The sequence below is a fragment of the Prunus persica genome, chromosome G2 (assembly GCF_000346465.2).
Source record: "Prunus persica cultivar Lovell chromosome G2, Prunus_persica_NCBIv2, whole genome shotgun sequence".
Taxonomy (NCBI): domain Eukaryota; kingdom Viridiplantae; phylum Streptophyta; class Magnoliopsida; order Rosales; family Rosaceae; genus Prunus; species Prunus persica.
The window spans coordinates 20,545,006-20,561,571 of record NC_034010.1 but is presented as its reverse complement, the minus strand read 5'-3'; the positions used below and the strand labels follow the sequence as shown (position 1 = coordinate 20,561,571).

Here is a 16,566-nt window from a genome sequence, read left to right as displayed (position 1 = left end):
TTACAACCGGTTGTAACTTTGTGTCTATTTCTCTCATCACATAATATAATCTTGTTCTATAATCACGTTAGACAATTAGTATGATCCGCAATCTATGTAGATAATAATTTTTCATGTTTGGTTTTCATCTGATCACATGGCAAACATTGTCTTTGAAAAAGAAGATGTTTTTCGTCCATTTCCATAACTGGGGGGGTTTATATATTTGCCATTGTCTTATCAGATACTGATATTGATTTGGACCCAAGACAGATAAAGCTAACAAAGAGACATATAGAGGTTTCAAGGTGCCAATAATATCCTAGAAAGAGGGCTACATGCAACCTCTATCGTAACCACCAAAAATTCTTTAATGTATATTAAATTATCCATGTTTAACGTAGATGCTTATAAACTTCTAATTTTGGGGAAAATTTTAAAAAGAAAAAAATCTAATAATTTTGGGATTTTTAATTTATTCTAAAGTCAAAACTAGAGTTGAGATGCACAACCGCAAAATATATAATAATTAATTGCGGATTTACTTGTAATTAATTGCGCATTTTCTTTACAAGTGTTATAAAAAATTTGGTTGAAGCATAAATATGGGTTTAGCCAAGTTGACTAGAGTGGATATGCTCTCCATTTTGCGCTCGAGTTTGAATCCCCCTCCTCATAATTTGAATTAGATTAAAATAAAATTTTGTTTGTATCAACAAAAATTTCTTTGAAGCATCTTTGTCATAATAAGAAACGGCATGCACATACATGCAAGTAATTAAAGAATGAAAGAAAAAACAAAAATAGCATCACTAGCGATTTCCACGAAGTAACTGAATTCATAATTTTGGATTAAAGAATCATTTAGAAGAAGCATTGTCGTTTCAATGGCTCTAGCTAGCTTAGCTAATCACTAGCGATTTCTACAAACACATTAGTTTATGTCGTGCTTTGTGATTAGTTTAATGTAGACAATGATTGGAAAAACAAAAACTAGTGCCGCAGTTTCATGATTTCTGTTCTCATCAGTGTATGGCATTTAACCCCTTTTCATCAAAATTGATTGGTTCCATATCTTTCTGTTATTGGGTACTTTATATAGAGCTCTTGTTTTTAAATGTTTTAGATCAAGTGTAGGGGTGTTCAAGATTCAATCCGATTTTATGATAATTTATATATATATATATGTTTTTTTTTATCAGTGGTTTCGAAGCGACGAACACCCCATATGAATAAAAAAATCTCACATTTTATCAATTCGTTCGTTAGTGCCCTTTTTATGCATTGGGCAATCTATCTTAATTGAAATTAGGCCTTCTATTTAATCCAACCCAATCCAAGGTTAATTCCATTTGGCATTCCTAACCATTGAATATTCAGGGTTAGTTCGACCCAACCCAAAGCCCAGACCTATAACTCTTTGTGCCTTCCGATAGAAGACAAAAGGGAGCAGAGCCCAACCGCAGCAGAGCCTACCTAACAACCCAGCCCAGACCCGGGTCAATTCCAAGTTAATGTGGACAACCAACAAAACATATATGCCTTCTTTTGCTAATCCAAATGAGATCATATCATATTCATATGCAATTATTTATTGTCACCAATGTTCATAACTTCTGATAAATTAATCACTTCTACAAGAACACATAGTTTACTAATACGTAATGAAGAAGAAAAAAAAGTCAGATCTTGTTCTCATGGTTAAGAGTATTTACTCATACACTAGACTCGAGGTACGAGTTCGAATTCCTCTCCCTCAGTGTGTAGAGTAAGGTTTATTTGAAAAGAAAGCTTCCAAGTTGGCAAGTATGAATTCATTTGAACTTTGGAAAGATTCTGTAGTATGAACAGCCTTATGGGGGGACAGAGCGACATTGTCCGAAGCAACGAGCTCTTTAGGAACATGAGGCTCATTCTCAAACACATCCAAACCAGCACCTCCAATCTCTCCATGCACCAAAAACCTCACCAATTCCTTCACATCAACAATAGCCCCTCGTCCAACGTTAACGATCACTCCCTCTCTTCCCATTGCAGATAAGACTTCCTTGTTGATCATGTGGTGGGTTTGGTCTGTCAATGCACAACATATGATGAGGGCATCATTATTGGCTGCAAGTTCATGAACATTGGAATAGAAAGGGTATGGCAAAGATAGTGTTTGTGCAAATAATCTCACGGGAGAATATTCGCCCAAGATTCCTTCGTCTTCTCCGCCTCTCTTTCTCCCTGCGAAACAGATCGGAGTAAAAGACCACACCCGGGGGGTGTTGGCCAAAGGCCCTCCGATGCCTAAGTCAGTTCAATCGATCTTTAGAGAAACGATAGCTAAATTAGGGTACGGGATGTGTTTATAATATAAATCGGGCGGCCGGAGCCTTATTTAAAAGAGAGAAAGAGAGGAGGTGGTTAGGGTTTGAGAGGAATTTTCTGCAGAGATTTTAGTAGTAATTCTGACGTACCTCCACCATTGTGTGTGGCTATGCTTTTATAGTAGTCTCGGAGGCTAGGGTTTCTGAGGAATAATTCCGTAGAAGGAAGGGAATTATTCCTCCCCTTTTTGGGATTGATTTGATTAATTAGGGATTTGATTTATTAGGGTAAATCAAATCCCTAATTGTGGTAGGTATCAAATCAAATCCCGATTCAATTAGGTATCTTCTCATTTAATTGGGGATCGTGGTAATTAACCAAATCAAATCTCAACCTAATTAGGTAACGTTCAATTTAATTGGATAATTCCCAATTAAACTGAGTAACTCCTAATTAGGTTGATTGACTCCCAATTTGGTCAAATAATCCCCAAATGGTAGGAATTATTTGACCTAGGGTTTGATTTAATTAGGTTCCCACAAATGCCCCCCAGCTTCTGCATGGCGCGTGGTGGCATGTAGGAGATGTAATTTATCCGTTGGGCTGTCCAGCTGTAACTGGGCTTCCTTCGTGGACTTGGGCTCCTGCGTAGAGGAGGTGTTTGACTTGCCAATTTTATGGACTCCCATGTTGGAAAGAATTTGCGATTCCTTGTAGGTCAAGGAATTTTTCATCCTTATAAATGTAGGGCTCCTCCAATTTATTCTTCACATCCAAAATCCATTCCGATTTCATTAGTGAGAGAGAGTAAGCCTTGGAGAATTTTTTCCTTCTTCTTGAGCTTTTGCCTTCATCGTACACCCAAGGTAATTAGACTTGGGTTATATATATATATATATTATTTTTTTTCTTTGTTCCGATTTTTGGGCAGCTTGGATCATGCCTTCTAGTCGAAGGGAAGCTGGAAGGAGTGCATGTCTATGCCTTGAAACATGGCTGGAGACTTGGGTGGCTGGCAGACTTGAGGCTGCGCACTTTGGGTTCGCATTGGAGGTCTGGAGTCGCTGGGCCAGGAGCTGGAAGAAGGTGGCGTGAGGCCCTGCACTGGAGCTGAACCGAAATCGGGCCAGCACGTCACTTGGGCTCTTGCTGAAGCAGGCAGGCTGCAGCTGAGACATGGAGATGCTGGGCCTGGCGCGAGATGTGGGCTACGCGTGGAAGAGCCAAGCCCAAGGCGCTGGGCTTCGGAGCAGTGGCCTGGAGACGCTGCTGGGCAGGAGGCGCTGGGCCACGTGCTGGGAGGAGCTGGGCTTCGATCGAGTTGGGCCACGGCGCGCGCTGGGGCTGGTCTTGCCGATGTGGGCCTCCGTGCTGGAGCAGCTACTGGGCTGATTCCTTTTGACCTGGGCTGATCCAAGCAGCTTCATTTTTTTTTTTTTTTTTTTTTCGCATTCTAACATGTAGAATTTTTTCTTTTTGTAGCTACTTGTTGATCAACCATGTCTTCCGGAGATGGTAGCAAGGCTCCAAGTTCTCAGGTCCCTTTGTATTTATGGGGAGGCTCCATAGTGCACAGCAAGAAGTTCGTGGCCAACCTGCACCGCGTCACGACTGATGCTCAGTTCCAGAAGTGGCGGGCTGCTTATGCGTCTGCCATTCCAGATGACGTGCGAGTCAAGCTATTGAAGTCTCGGAAGGACAATGAGCCTTTGGTGGACGCGAATGATCTTGATGCTAGGATCATCACCTTCCGTCCTTTTTACTTCTCCTTGGGCTTCAAATTCCCGCTGTCAAAGCTTTTCAAGGAGGTGTTCTGCGCCATGGGGTGTGCCCCGAGCCAATGTACTCCAAATGCTTATCGGGCGATCATGTGCTTCGAGAATCTGAGTCGTTTCTTCGCGTTGGAGCTGACGGTGCGAGAGTTCTTTTATTTTTTCGAAGTGAGGCACTTTGAGCGGTATGCCCAAGTTCGCGTCTATAAGGCCAAGTTGTTCAACAGTCTTAGTCAAGGAGATCACGCTTGGCATGACGATGTGTTGGAGGTCAGCGGACGGTGGGAAGGCGACGTTGGTGACGGCCCACTTGTTCCTATCACCTATTGCGACGGTATGTCTCTTTGCAATTTTTGATGCGCCCTTTTTATTTGAATTTCTTGAAGTGTGGCTGACTAACTTCTGTCTTCTGCTTGCAGTGAGTGACATCAGCAAGCAATTGGAGCTTGGGCCGGACATGGCTAAGGTCCGCCGTGCTTTGAACATCCCTCTAAGGTTTCGCGAGTGGCGCTGGCTGTTGAGTGAGTACCGGGAGGAAGACGGTGGTCTGCCCCCTGCCGAGGATGTCGAAAAGTGGAAGCAGAACGGTCCTGACCCTGATGATCTGCTTGGCGGACAGGAAGAATGTTCTGCTGAATCTCTCTCAAAGAGAAAAGTTGCTGCCAAACCTTCAAGAGGTGAAGCTACTTCTTCGCATGCGAAGGATGGGTCTCCATCGAGGAAGAAACCAAGGCTTCCTTCTGCTGAGAAGACTCAAGTGGGGTCTGCTCCCTCATCATCTGCCAGGGTCAAGCATCTTGTGGGTGCAGATAGCACGAAGGTTGGTGGTATGCGCGGTATTCGGGGTGTTCCACCTGAGCCTCCTGCTGACATGCTCGACAACCATGATATGTTTCGTGAAACGGCTCGTGCCCGACCTAGTTCTGTCGAGCGTCAAAGAGATGCAGACATTCCTCCTAGAAGTTCAAGTCGTCTGCATCGGTCAAAAGATGGAGATCGAAACGGGAGGTCTGCTCATGATCCAGCATTATTTACTCCTTTGGAAATGAAGTTAGCGGAGGCTAAGAAGATGAGAGAGTCATCTGCCCGGGTTAAGGGTTCTTCCTCCACGTCGGCAGTTGGTCATAAGGTGAACAAGCCTAGCTCTGTAGGGGATGCATGCGTATCTGATTTGCTCAAGACGAACTTCCTATCAAATCCGTCGTCCTGTGCTGAGTTGGTCGATCACATCCGTCAGGCTGGCGATCTTGGCACTTTCTCGTGTCTTTCCTTGGAAAAACAAAGGGAAGCGTCATTCCATCTGATTCAAAAAGGACTGATTTTTGCTGCTGAGACTATTCGGAACTCATCTGCTGTTGCCCCCTCTTCTGCCCAGCTCAGCGAGTTGGAGAAGAAGAATGCTGAATTGGCCAGCCAGCTTTCCGCCGAGCAGGCCCGCTATGAGAAGAAGACGTCTGATTTGAGGGCGATGATATCTGGGCTGAAAAGCTCCCTTTCCGAGAAGGATTCCGAGCTCAACTCTTCCGCTGCTGATTTGGCTAGTCGAAAAGATGCCTTCTTTCGTCTTGAGCGCAAGAATGCGGACATCTCCCTTAGCTATGACAAACTCCTGGCTAGGTTTCATGCCTATCATAAGTCTGCCAAAGAATCCAAGTCTGAAGCCACCATAGATGCGTACAAGTTGGGCTACCTGCATTGCGCAAATGGGACTGATTCCTTGTATGCGATTGACGATGTAGACATCGAGATGCTCTGCCCCGACTCACCCCCTATGGAAGGGAGATTTGGAGAGCAGGTAACCGGAGAGGATGAAGCAGAGGTAGATGCAGTAGACGAGATGATGGCAGATGTCACGGTTCAGGCAGATGGAGTTGCTGAAGACGTAGCTAGTCAGGTGGATGCCGAAGAGGCTGCAGCTTAGAAGTCTTCTGCTGGCGTCTCCAAGTAGACGAAGACTCTTTTTTGTTTCTTTTCAGCTTTTGTAGTTTTTTGTTTAGAATAATTGGTCTGTATTTGACCATCTTCTTTTTGTTAAACTTGGCCGGTTGGTCTGTTTGTTATGGAAATTTCAGTTACATTTTCCAACTTCGACTTGCATATTTGACTTGTGAACTGCTTGAGTAACCAGCCTATGTTTTGATTGCACGTCCTCCTTTAGAGATTTGCGAGTACCTGAGTCCCCCTTGAAGGACTCCGGGCATGCACTGCATATCCCGTAGGAAGATTCCCCTTAGGAAGTTGGTGAGCACCAGGGTCCCCCTTGAGAGACTCCGGGTGTGTTCTGCACATCCCCTAGGATGATTTCCCTTAGGAAGTTGGCGAGTACCAGGGTCCCCCTTGAGGGACTCCGGGTGTGTTCTGCACATCTCTAGGATGATTTCCCTTAGGAAGTTGGCGAGTACCAGGGTCCCCCTTGAGGGACTCCGGGTGTGTTCTGCACATCTCTAGGATGATTTCCCTTAGGAAGTTGGCGAGTACCAGGGTCCCCCTTGAGGGACTCCGGGTGTATTCTGCACATCCCGTAGGATGCCTTGGTCGTCGCCCTGCGTCTCCCGTAGGACGCTACTTATGGGCAACTACGTGATTATCCTGCCTCCCTTAGGAAACGGATAGGAACCTGGATATTTCCCGCAGGAAGCATGGCGACCCCCTTTTAAGAAACTCCTGGCGCACCCTGCGTCTCCCTTAGGACGCTTTTTTAGCGGGCTACGTCTCCAAACGGACGCGTTTTGTCGTCACCCTGCGTCTCCCTTAGGACGCTCCTTATGGGCAACTGTGTGACTATCCTGCCTCCCTTAGAAAACGGATAGGAACCTGGATATTTCCCGCAGGAAGCATGGCGACCTCCTTTTAAGAAACCCCTGGCGCACCCTGCGTCTCCCTTAGGACGCTTTTTTAGCGGGCTACGTCTCCAAACGGACGCGTTTTGTCGTCATCCTGCGTCTCCCTTAGGACGCTTCTTATGGGCAACTGTGTGTCTATCCTGCCTCCCTTAGGAAATGGATAGGAACCTGGATATTTCCCTTAGGAAATTCCTGGCGTACCCTGCGTCTCCCGAAGGACGCTGCTTATGGGCAAATGTGTGGCCATCCTGCCTCCCTTAGGAAACGGATAGGAACTTGGATATCTCCGTTAGGAAATTCCTGGCGTACCCTGCGTCTCCCGAAGGACGCTGCTTATGGGCAAATGTTTGTATTTTGTGGGCAGATGAGACATTTTGGAATGAGAAACTGAACTTATATTGATATTCATAAGATTACAGTCCTTTATTCGAAAATGGAAACAACTTGGTACAAAACTTAGAACTTCTTAGCAGTCAGGAGGAGGTGCTACGGATAATACTTTCGAAGATGGTGAACATTCCATTGTCGTGGTATTTCCTTCCCCTCCATAGTGTCGAGTGTGTAGCTTCCTCTGCACCCAGACCGGCTGATCATGTAAGGACCCTCCCAGTTAGGATTCATCTTTTTTGACCCTGGTCTCGGTGCAGTGATGAAAGCCTTTCTTAGCACGAGGTCGCCTGGTTGAAACTGTCTGACCTTAGCTCTTTTGTCGTGGTAAGACTTCAACTGCTGCTGATAAGAGGCGACCCGGATAATGGTCTTCTCACGTTCGCCTTCAAGTAAGTCGAGGTTAAGCCTCATCTGCTCGGAGTTCTGATCAACACTGCCCACTTCCAAGCTTATGGGGGGGACAGTGATGTGAGGTGGTATAATCGCTTCCGTTCCATAGGCGAGGGAGAATGGGGTTTCACCAGTCGATCTTCGTTTGGTGGTGCGATAAGCCCATAGTACTCCGGGGAGTTCATCCACCCATTTTCCTTCGGCGCCTTCCAGCCTTTTCTTCAAGCAGTCTAATATGACTTTGTTGGATGCCTCGGCTTGTCCATTTCCTTGTGGATACCTCGGGGTGGACAAGTGCTGCTTGATCTTGTATTTTGCAAAAAAGGCGGTGATCTGCTTGCCAATGAACTGTGAGCCATTGTCGGTAACCAGCGACTGTGGGCAGCCAAACCGGCATATGATGTTTCTCCAGATGAATCGCTCCACATCGGTTTCTTTAGTAGAGGATAGAGCTTCGGCCTCGATCCATTTAGTAAAGTAGTCGGTGGCGACGATCATCATTTCTTTCTTGGCGGGCGCTGGTGGCAAGGGACCCACTAGGTCGATGGCCCATTGCATAAACGGCCATGGGCTGTTTTGCGGATGATAGACTTCGGCAGGCAGGTTAGGGATCGGCTTGAATCGCTGACAGCGATCACACTTCTTGACATATTCAGCGGAGTCGTGACGCATGGTAGGCCAGAAGTAGCCTATGTTTAGAGCTTTCTGGGCGAGCGACCTGCCCCCAGAGTGGTTGCCACACTCGCCGTCATGAATTTTGCAGAGAACCTCAAGTGTTTGAGGGTACTTTATGCAGGTGAGATGAGGGCCAGAGTATGATCTGCGGATGAGCTTGTTGCCGTGCATGTAGTATCTCGCGGCCTTCTGCTGGACCTTTCTAGCTTCGGACTTGTCCGTTGGCAGGTTTCCATTCGTCAAATAGTCGATGAGGGGGTCTTGCCAACTGGAGTCCTCGTCAATCTGCATGGTATCGATTAGCTCTATTTCTTCAATGCTTGGTCGGTCAAGGTGTTCGACCGGGATGGAGCGTCTGAACTGGGTATCCAGCGCTGATCCTAGGCTTGCCAGTGCGTCTGCATGAGCGTTCTCTGCCCGAGGCACTTGTTGGATGGTGAAGGTGGGAAATGCCTTCAATAGCTCTTGGACTTTGTCAAGGTACAAGATCATCCTTGGGTGTTTTGCCATGTATTCCCCTGAGGCTTGATTTGTGATCAATTGTGAGTCTGAGTAGATGGCTAGCTTTTTGATTGCGAGCTCTTTTGCCAAGCGTAGGCCGGCGAGCAATGCCTCGTATTCTGCCTCGTTGTTCGAGGCCGGGAAGCCAAGCGTAATAGCTTGCTCCAACAGGGTTCCATCTGGAGTGGTGATGACGACTCCTGCTTCAGCTCCTTTTTGGTTCGACGCTCCGTCTACGCGCAACTGCCACATGTCTCTGGGTTGGCTAGGTTCTTCGGAGGTCCCGTCTGCTTCTGAAATTTCCTTCTTTTGGTTGACCAACTTCTCTTTTTCGGCTGACGGGGTGAATTCTACGACGAAGTCTGCTAAAGCCTGGGCTTTTATTGCAGTTTTTGGCCGGTAGAGGAGGTCATATTGGCTTAGCTCTATAGCCCACTTCATGAGTCGCTGAGAAGCATCAGGGCTGTGGAGAATTGATCTCAAAGGAAAGTCGGTCATGATGATGACTCGATGAGCTTGGTAGTAGGGTCGCAGCTTTCTCGCAGAAACTACAAGAGCCAAAATAAGTTTCTCCAACTTCGGGTAGCGAGTTTCTGCATCGAGGAGAGCTTTTGACGTGTAGAATACCGGATGTTGGGCCCCCAGCTCTTCTCGGATGAGAGCTGAACTAATAGCTGAGTTGGACACTGCCAGGTATACAAACAAGTCCTCACCAGGGACTGGTTTTGAGAGCAGAGGAGGTGAGGCGAGGTAAGTCTTCAGACTCTGGAAAGCTATTTCGCACTCCTCGTCCCATTTGTCTCTTTGTCCTTTCTTCAAAGCTTTGAAGAATGGTTTGCACTTGTCAGTTGATCTCGAGAGGAATCGGTTGAGGGCCGCTGCTCTGCCCGTCAGACTTTGTATTTCCTTCACCGTGGAGGGCGATTTCATCTCGAGAATGGCTTTGATTTGACGTGGGTGTGCCTCGATACCTCGTTGCGTGACTAGGTATCCCAAGAATCGGCCAGAGGATACACCAAACGTGCATTTACTTGGATTCAACTTCATGCGATACTGGCGGAGCAAGCTGAATGACTCAGCAAGATTTCCAATGTGATCTGCACGTTTTGGGGCTTTGACCAGCATGTCATCCACGTAGACCTCCATAGTTTTGCCGATCTGCTCCTTGAAGATTTTATTTACAAGCCTTTGATAGGTTGCTCCGGCGTTCTTCAGCCCAAAGGGCATGACCTTGTAGCAGTAGGTCCCTCTCTCGATGATGAAAGAAGTTTTCGCCTTGTCATCTTCGTGCATCAGGATTTGGTTATAGCCGGAGTAGGCGTCCATGAAGCTGAGCAGCTGATTTCCAGAAGTGGAATCCACGAGTTGGTCGATTCTCGGCAATGGGAAGTTGTCTTTAGGGCATGCCTTGTTGAGGTCTGTGTAGTCGACGCAAACTCTCCATTTGCCCTTTTCTTGTTTTGCCACCAAGACAACGTTGGCAAGCCATTCTGAGTAGGAGACCTCTTCGATGAAGCCGGCAGCTAGGAGTTTGTCAATCTCGGCTTCGATGATAGCGACTCGCTCGGGTGCGAAGTTGCGTCTCTTCTGCGCCACTGGCTTGCACGCGGGGTTGACGTGGAGTCGATGACAGATGATGTTTGGGTCGATGCCAGGCATGTCTGATGGCGACCATGCGAACATGTCTTTGTTGCTCTGGAGGAATGTGGTAAGCTCCACCTTCTCCTCTGGGCTTAAGCGCGAGCCGATCCGCGCTTTCCTGTCTGGCTGGTCAGGATCCAAGGGTATTAACTCGACGTCCTCCTCGGGTTTCCATCCTTCTGCCGGAAAGACCTCTGGACGGATTTCCTCGGCTTGGTCCTGACGCTTTGATTGCTATAAGATAGCAAGATTCGGTTGCTCTACCTCCTCCAGATCTGCCTGGCTCACAGGGAGAAACTGAGCTTGTTTGCCCTTCTTCAGCCCTTGGGCGGAGCATTTCCTTGCCATTGCTTGATCGCTGTTGATTTGGCCGACACCGCCCCCTGGGATTGGGTACCGAATTTTTTGATGTGTGGCGGAGGTTATGGCATTGATCTTGCCAATCCATGGTCTGCCCAGGATGCCGTTGTAGGGTGAGACCTCATTAATGACCATGAATGTTTGCAGACTAATCACAGGTGGGGAGTAGACATCGAGGTCTATCGTGCCCACGGTAACCGTTGTCGCACCATTAAAGCCAGTCAGCGATCTAGCTAACTTGTTGATCTTTGTCTCCAAGCCCATCTGTTGGATGACCGCCAGTTGCAGGATATTGGCTGCGCTGCCCTCATCTGCATGGATTCGGTCGATCATGGCCTGAGCGATTTGAATGCTGATGACAAGGGCGTCGTTATGTGGCGTGTCGAGGCCGTTCAGATCTTTCTTTTGGAAGCCGATCACAGGATCGTCTTCTGCTAGTGGAAGGTCGGTCGAGACTTGAGAGATCACAGTGGCCTGTTTGATCTTCCTCTTCTTTTCCTTGCTGGTCAGCCCAGACTCCTCGGAGTCGGCTAGGATTGTGTTAATCCTTATGACCTTCTGAGGCGGCTCCTTGGCGGTGTCTCGATCTTCAATCCGTTGGATGGCCTGCTTCGCAACGAATTCAGTGCAGTGGCCTTCTCTCACGAGTTCTTCAAGATGCGCTTTCCAAGCGAAGCAGTTGTTCGTCGTGTGTCCGTGCGTCCCGTGGAAGGCACAGTATTTGCTAGTGTCCCTCTTGTCCGGATCTCCCTTCAAGGGTGGTGGCCTTCTTACCCAAGGTTTGTTCTTCACTTGGGCTAAGATTTGATGTATGGGGATGGTGAACTTTGTGTAGTTCTCTCCTGCCGTAGCCTCCCCTTGTGGGCGCGACCTGCGCTTGTCTTTGTTTTGGTTGTTAAATCCGTCGCCTTTTTGGCCTGCCCGCTTAGTTGGCTGATCTTCCTGCTTTGTAGACTTCTTGCGCAGGTTGTACAGATGGTCAGGGTTCTTCTTGATTGTCCGGTAAGAGGTGTATTCTTTGGTGAACACGTAAGCTAGCTCCTTGAAGCTGCTGATTGATCTGGATGGTAGGGTGTGGAACCAGTCTTGGGCTGCTCCTCGCAAGGTTATCGTAAATACCTTGCACATTAGCGCGTCGTCAGCCTGGTGGAGGATCATAACACTTTTGAAGTGTTTTAAGTGGCTCTCGGGATCGGAATCCCCTTTGAAGTGTATGAACGAGGGCGTCGAGAATCGCTTCGGGTGAGCGGCCTGCTCGATATCGAGGGTGAAAGGCGTAGAGCTCACCTGGTCCATCTCCTTACGTAGTGAATCCTCGAAGTTTCCTCCGGTCTTCAAGTCTCGAAGTCGGTCATTCACGAGCTTCTCAACGTCTTCTGCGCACATTGCTGGTCGGTCACGTTGGCGACCTCCACGATATTGACTGACTTCCTCATTGTCCTCCGAGAGTCGACCTTCTCGCCTGGGCTGCCTAGTTGGAGTGTTGGTGGACTGCGCCTGCGAAAGATTCTCTGTAGCTTGTCGACGAGAATTGGTTCTCCGAGAGTGAGTAACGGAGCGTCTTTCCTCATGGTCCTCATTGTGAGGGTTGTCCAACTGGCCTCCCTGGGGGCCTAGCCTTTCGAGAGCGCTTCTCTGTGAGTTGACAGCTGAGCGCCTTTCTTCGCGATCCTCGTGGCGATAGTTGTTTAGCTGACTTTCTTGGGGGCCTAGCCTTTGATGTACATTTCCCTGCGGGCCCAAGCGGGCACGGACGTCGAGTCGTCTGCCGGCGCGTTCGTCCATTCTTCTCTCCTCGCCCGGTTGTCCAAGGCCAAGGTTTTGAGCAAAGCCTATTTGGTTGATGAGCTGCCTCATTAGATCGCTTTGGTCGTCCATTCTCTGAGCTAGCTGGTCAACTCTTAGATTAAGGTCTGCTTGACTTCGTGGATCGGGAGGAGAGAAGTGTGCGGAGCCCAACTGCACACGGGCTAGGTTTTCACCGAAGGTGTATGCAGGAGCGTGCGTCGCGCGTGGAGGCAATGAAGGGAATGCTTGGAGTTGTTCCAAGACCGGCCCTAGGTCGGCGGTGGTAACGAGTCCACCTTGATTGGAAGTTCCACCATGTTCGGCGGCGGTGGCCGGTGCGGTGGTGAGAGGTGGCGGTGCCACCATGTCGATCGCGGGATCGTGGGTGGAGTGGCTTTGGGTCGTCGCGGATCTAGCCATCGCGGCGGCTTTGCCTCTCGTGTTCATGCTTCCAACCATGGTTGTTTGGAAGGCTTCGGTGGATTGGAAAATAGGAGGAACGGATTCCTTGAGCACGCGTTGAGTATACCTCGTGCTCTCAATGAAAGCACCAATTTGTTTGTGCAAATAATCTCACGGGAGAATATTCGCCCAAGATTCCTTCGTCTTCTCCGCCTCTCTTTCTCCCTGCGAAACAGATCGGAGTAAAAGACCACACCCGGGGGGTGTTGGCCAAAGGCCCTCCGATGCCTAAGTCAGTTCAATCGATCTTTAGAGAAACGATAGCTAAATTAGGGTACGGGATGTGTTTATAATATAAATCGGGCGGCCGGAGCCTTATTTAAAAGAGAGAAAGAGAGGAGGTGGTTAGGGTTTGAGAGGAATTTTCTGCAGAGATTTTAGTAGTAATTCTGACGTACCTCCACCATTGTGTGTGGCTATGCTTTTATAGTAGTCTCGGAGGCTAGGGTTTCTGAGGAATAATTCCGTAGAAGGAAGGGAATTATTCCTCCCCTTTTTGGGATTGATTTGATTAATTAGGGATTTGATTTATTAGGGTAAATCAAATCCCTAATTGTGGTAGGTATCAAATCAAATCCCGATTCAATTAGGTATCTTCTCATTTAATTGGGGATCGTGGTAATTAACCAAATCAAATCTCAACCTAATTAGGTAACGTTCAATTTAATTGGATAATTCCCAATTAAACTGAGTAACTCCTAATTAGGTTGATTGACTCCCAATTTGGTCAAATAATCCCCAAATGGTAGGAATTATTTGACCTAGGGTTTGATTTAATTAGGTTCCCACAGATAGCTTTTTGCTCTTTGAGTTGTATGAGACCCTGCAGCCAAAGGCCTCTAGTCTCTTTGCAACTTCCAAGCCAATGATTCCTAATCCAACAATGCCAACTCGCTTGCCTCCTCCTAACTGAATTTCATTACCAGTATTAATTATAAAATGGAAAAAAAAAAAAAGTTAAGCAATAATTAGAGCAAGAGTTTTTGTGATCAAGTTAGAGACAATATCGATGCAACTAAAGATCGTGATCCCCTAACACAACTAACATATTCCAAAAAGAGAAACAAAACATTAGTCAATCCTTAAAAGAAAAAGAAAAACAATGTTGGTGAGAGACGTGTAGTGACCTAGGAACCAAGAGGGTAATTTCCTTTGCTAGTCCAAAGCCCTTGCCTCACATACCGATCTACTGCTGAAATTTTTCTCTGCACATCAAGGAACAAACCAACACCAATATCAGCATCTTCTGAGTACACACTTCTGGCAGTGGCTATGGCAATTCCACGCCGCCTGCACTCTACAACATCGATGTGGTTGACACCAGAAGTGCAGGTCAAAACAAGTTTCAGTGCCGGTAGCAGCCAGAGGAGGTCCTCATTGACCTGAGTGGCATGGTAGCAAAGCATGGCTTGGACTGAACCTGCATAGGTGGTCAAGTACTGGTCTAGAGGGAGTGGTGACTCCCCTGCATGGAGGATATGGAACTTTTTGGATAACTCAGATTGGAAATGAGTGAAGAATGCTGGAGGGTGAATAATCAGGAGTTGTGGGAGGTCTTGGGATTGGAATTGGGCCATTATAGTATGTTGGTTTTTTCCTCAAAATATCAACAAATAATGCAAGAGCCATCACATTTTCTAACTACATTAGTTTGTTCACATGTCAGTTGATGTGCTAATTAATAATTAATGTCATAAGTACACATCATAAGTGAATGCCCTCTGTGTAATCAATTTTGATTTCTGATGTAGGGTTGGTGGAGATTGGTTTGAGAGCCTCTTGATTTCTGTGGTATTGATTTGATGTGTTGCCTTCAGATATTCTGTTTGGCTGACTTTTCTAAGTGAGGTTTGATCAAAAGGAATTTGAAAAAGGTTAAACAGAGATATTACAAGCTTAAGATAATGTTGGAAATAAGAAAACTCAAAACTGCCAATCAAATGAGATGATCATGAGACTCATTGTTACAAATTCTAATTCATAGCTTCTTGCAAGCCAAGGAATCACTTCCACAAGAACAGAGTTCAGCCAAAAAATGAAAAAAAGCTACAAGAAACAAAATGTCCCAAAAGAAAAAGCAAAAAAACCAGCACGTAAATCTTATTTAGTCACCCATTGAATGGAGTAATCGAAGGTTTATTTGAGAAGAAAGCTTCCAAATTGGCAATAACTATTCGATTTGATCTCTCGAAAGATTCTGGAGTAAGAGCAGCCTTATGCGGAGACAGAAAAACATTGTCCAATGCAAAGAGCTCTTGAGGAACATGAGGCTCATTCTCAAACACATCCAAACCCGCACCTCCTATCTCTCCATGCACCAAACACCTCACCAATTCCTTCTCATCAATAATAGCCCCCCGTCCGACGTTAACAATCACTCCCTCTCATCCCAGTGCAGATAAGACTTCCTTGTTAATCATGTGGCGGGTTTGGTCTGTCAATGCACAACAGATGATGAGGGCATCAGTATTGGCTGCAAGTTCATGAACATTGGAATAGAAGAGGTAAGGCAAAGCTTGCTTTTTTCTCCTTGAGTTGTATGAGACAATGCACCCAAAGGCCTCAAGTCTTTTAGCAACTTCAGATCCAATTTTTCCTAATCCAACAATCCCAACTCGCTTGCCTCCTAACTGAAATAAAAAATTAGAAATTAGAAAGTCGAGCAATCATTCTATCCCCAATGCTAAAGAACTAATCAGATTTTTTGAGATTGTTGACGTGTACTTCCTACATCAATTATTATCGTTAACTGTTAATTAACAAACCAACTGCCGTTAACTAATGTGGTTAGCATTACCTTGAAACCAAGAGGATATTCGCCTTTGCTAGTCCAAAGCCTTTTTCTCACATACCGATCTGCTGCTGAGATTTGCTCTGCACATCAATGAGCAACCCTACGGCAATATCAGCAACATCTTCTGAGAATGCACTCCCAGAAGTGGTCACTGAAATTCCACGCTGCCTGCACTCGACCAAGTCGATGTTGTTGACCCCAGCAGTGGGGGTCGCAACAAGTTTGAGTCCCGGTAGCAGCCGGAGGAGGTCTGCATTGACTCGAGTGATAGGGGAGGAAAGCATGGCTTGGACTGAGCGTGCATAGGTGGTCAAGAACTTGTCTAGAGGGAGTTCTGACTCCCATGCTCCGAGGAGATGGAACTTTCGGGACAACTGAGATTCAATATGTATCAAGGATAATGGAGGGTGAATAATCAGGAGCTGTGGGAGGTCTTGGGCCATCATTATAGTAGCATATGTTTTAGATGGAATTTCAAATGCAAATGACCATTATAACATTTTCATGATCCAGAGGTCTGCATATGGTGGAGGCACCCCAAAAAATATTCTCAATGACCTCAACTATCAACAAGTAGGGTACATCTTCACTGTAAATTCGCATTAAACACGAACACGATTTAATGGGTGGATAAATCCATGACTTAATAGAGAAGTGT

General features: G+C 46.6%; 2 pseudogenes; both read right to left on the bottom strand.

Annotated features, from left to right (window-relative positions):
- Positions 1,736–14,691, bottom strand: LOC18787504 (annotated as a pseudogene).
- LOC18787283 lies at positions 14,909–16,351 on the bottom strand (annotated as a pseudogene).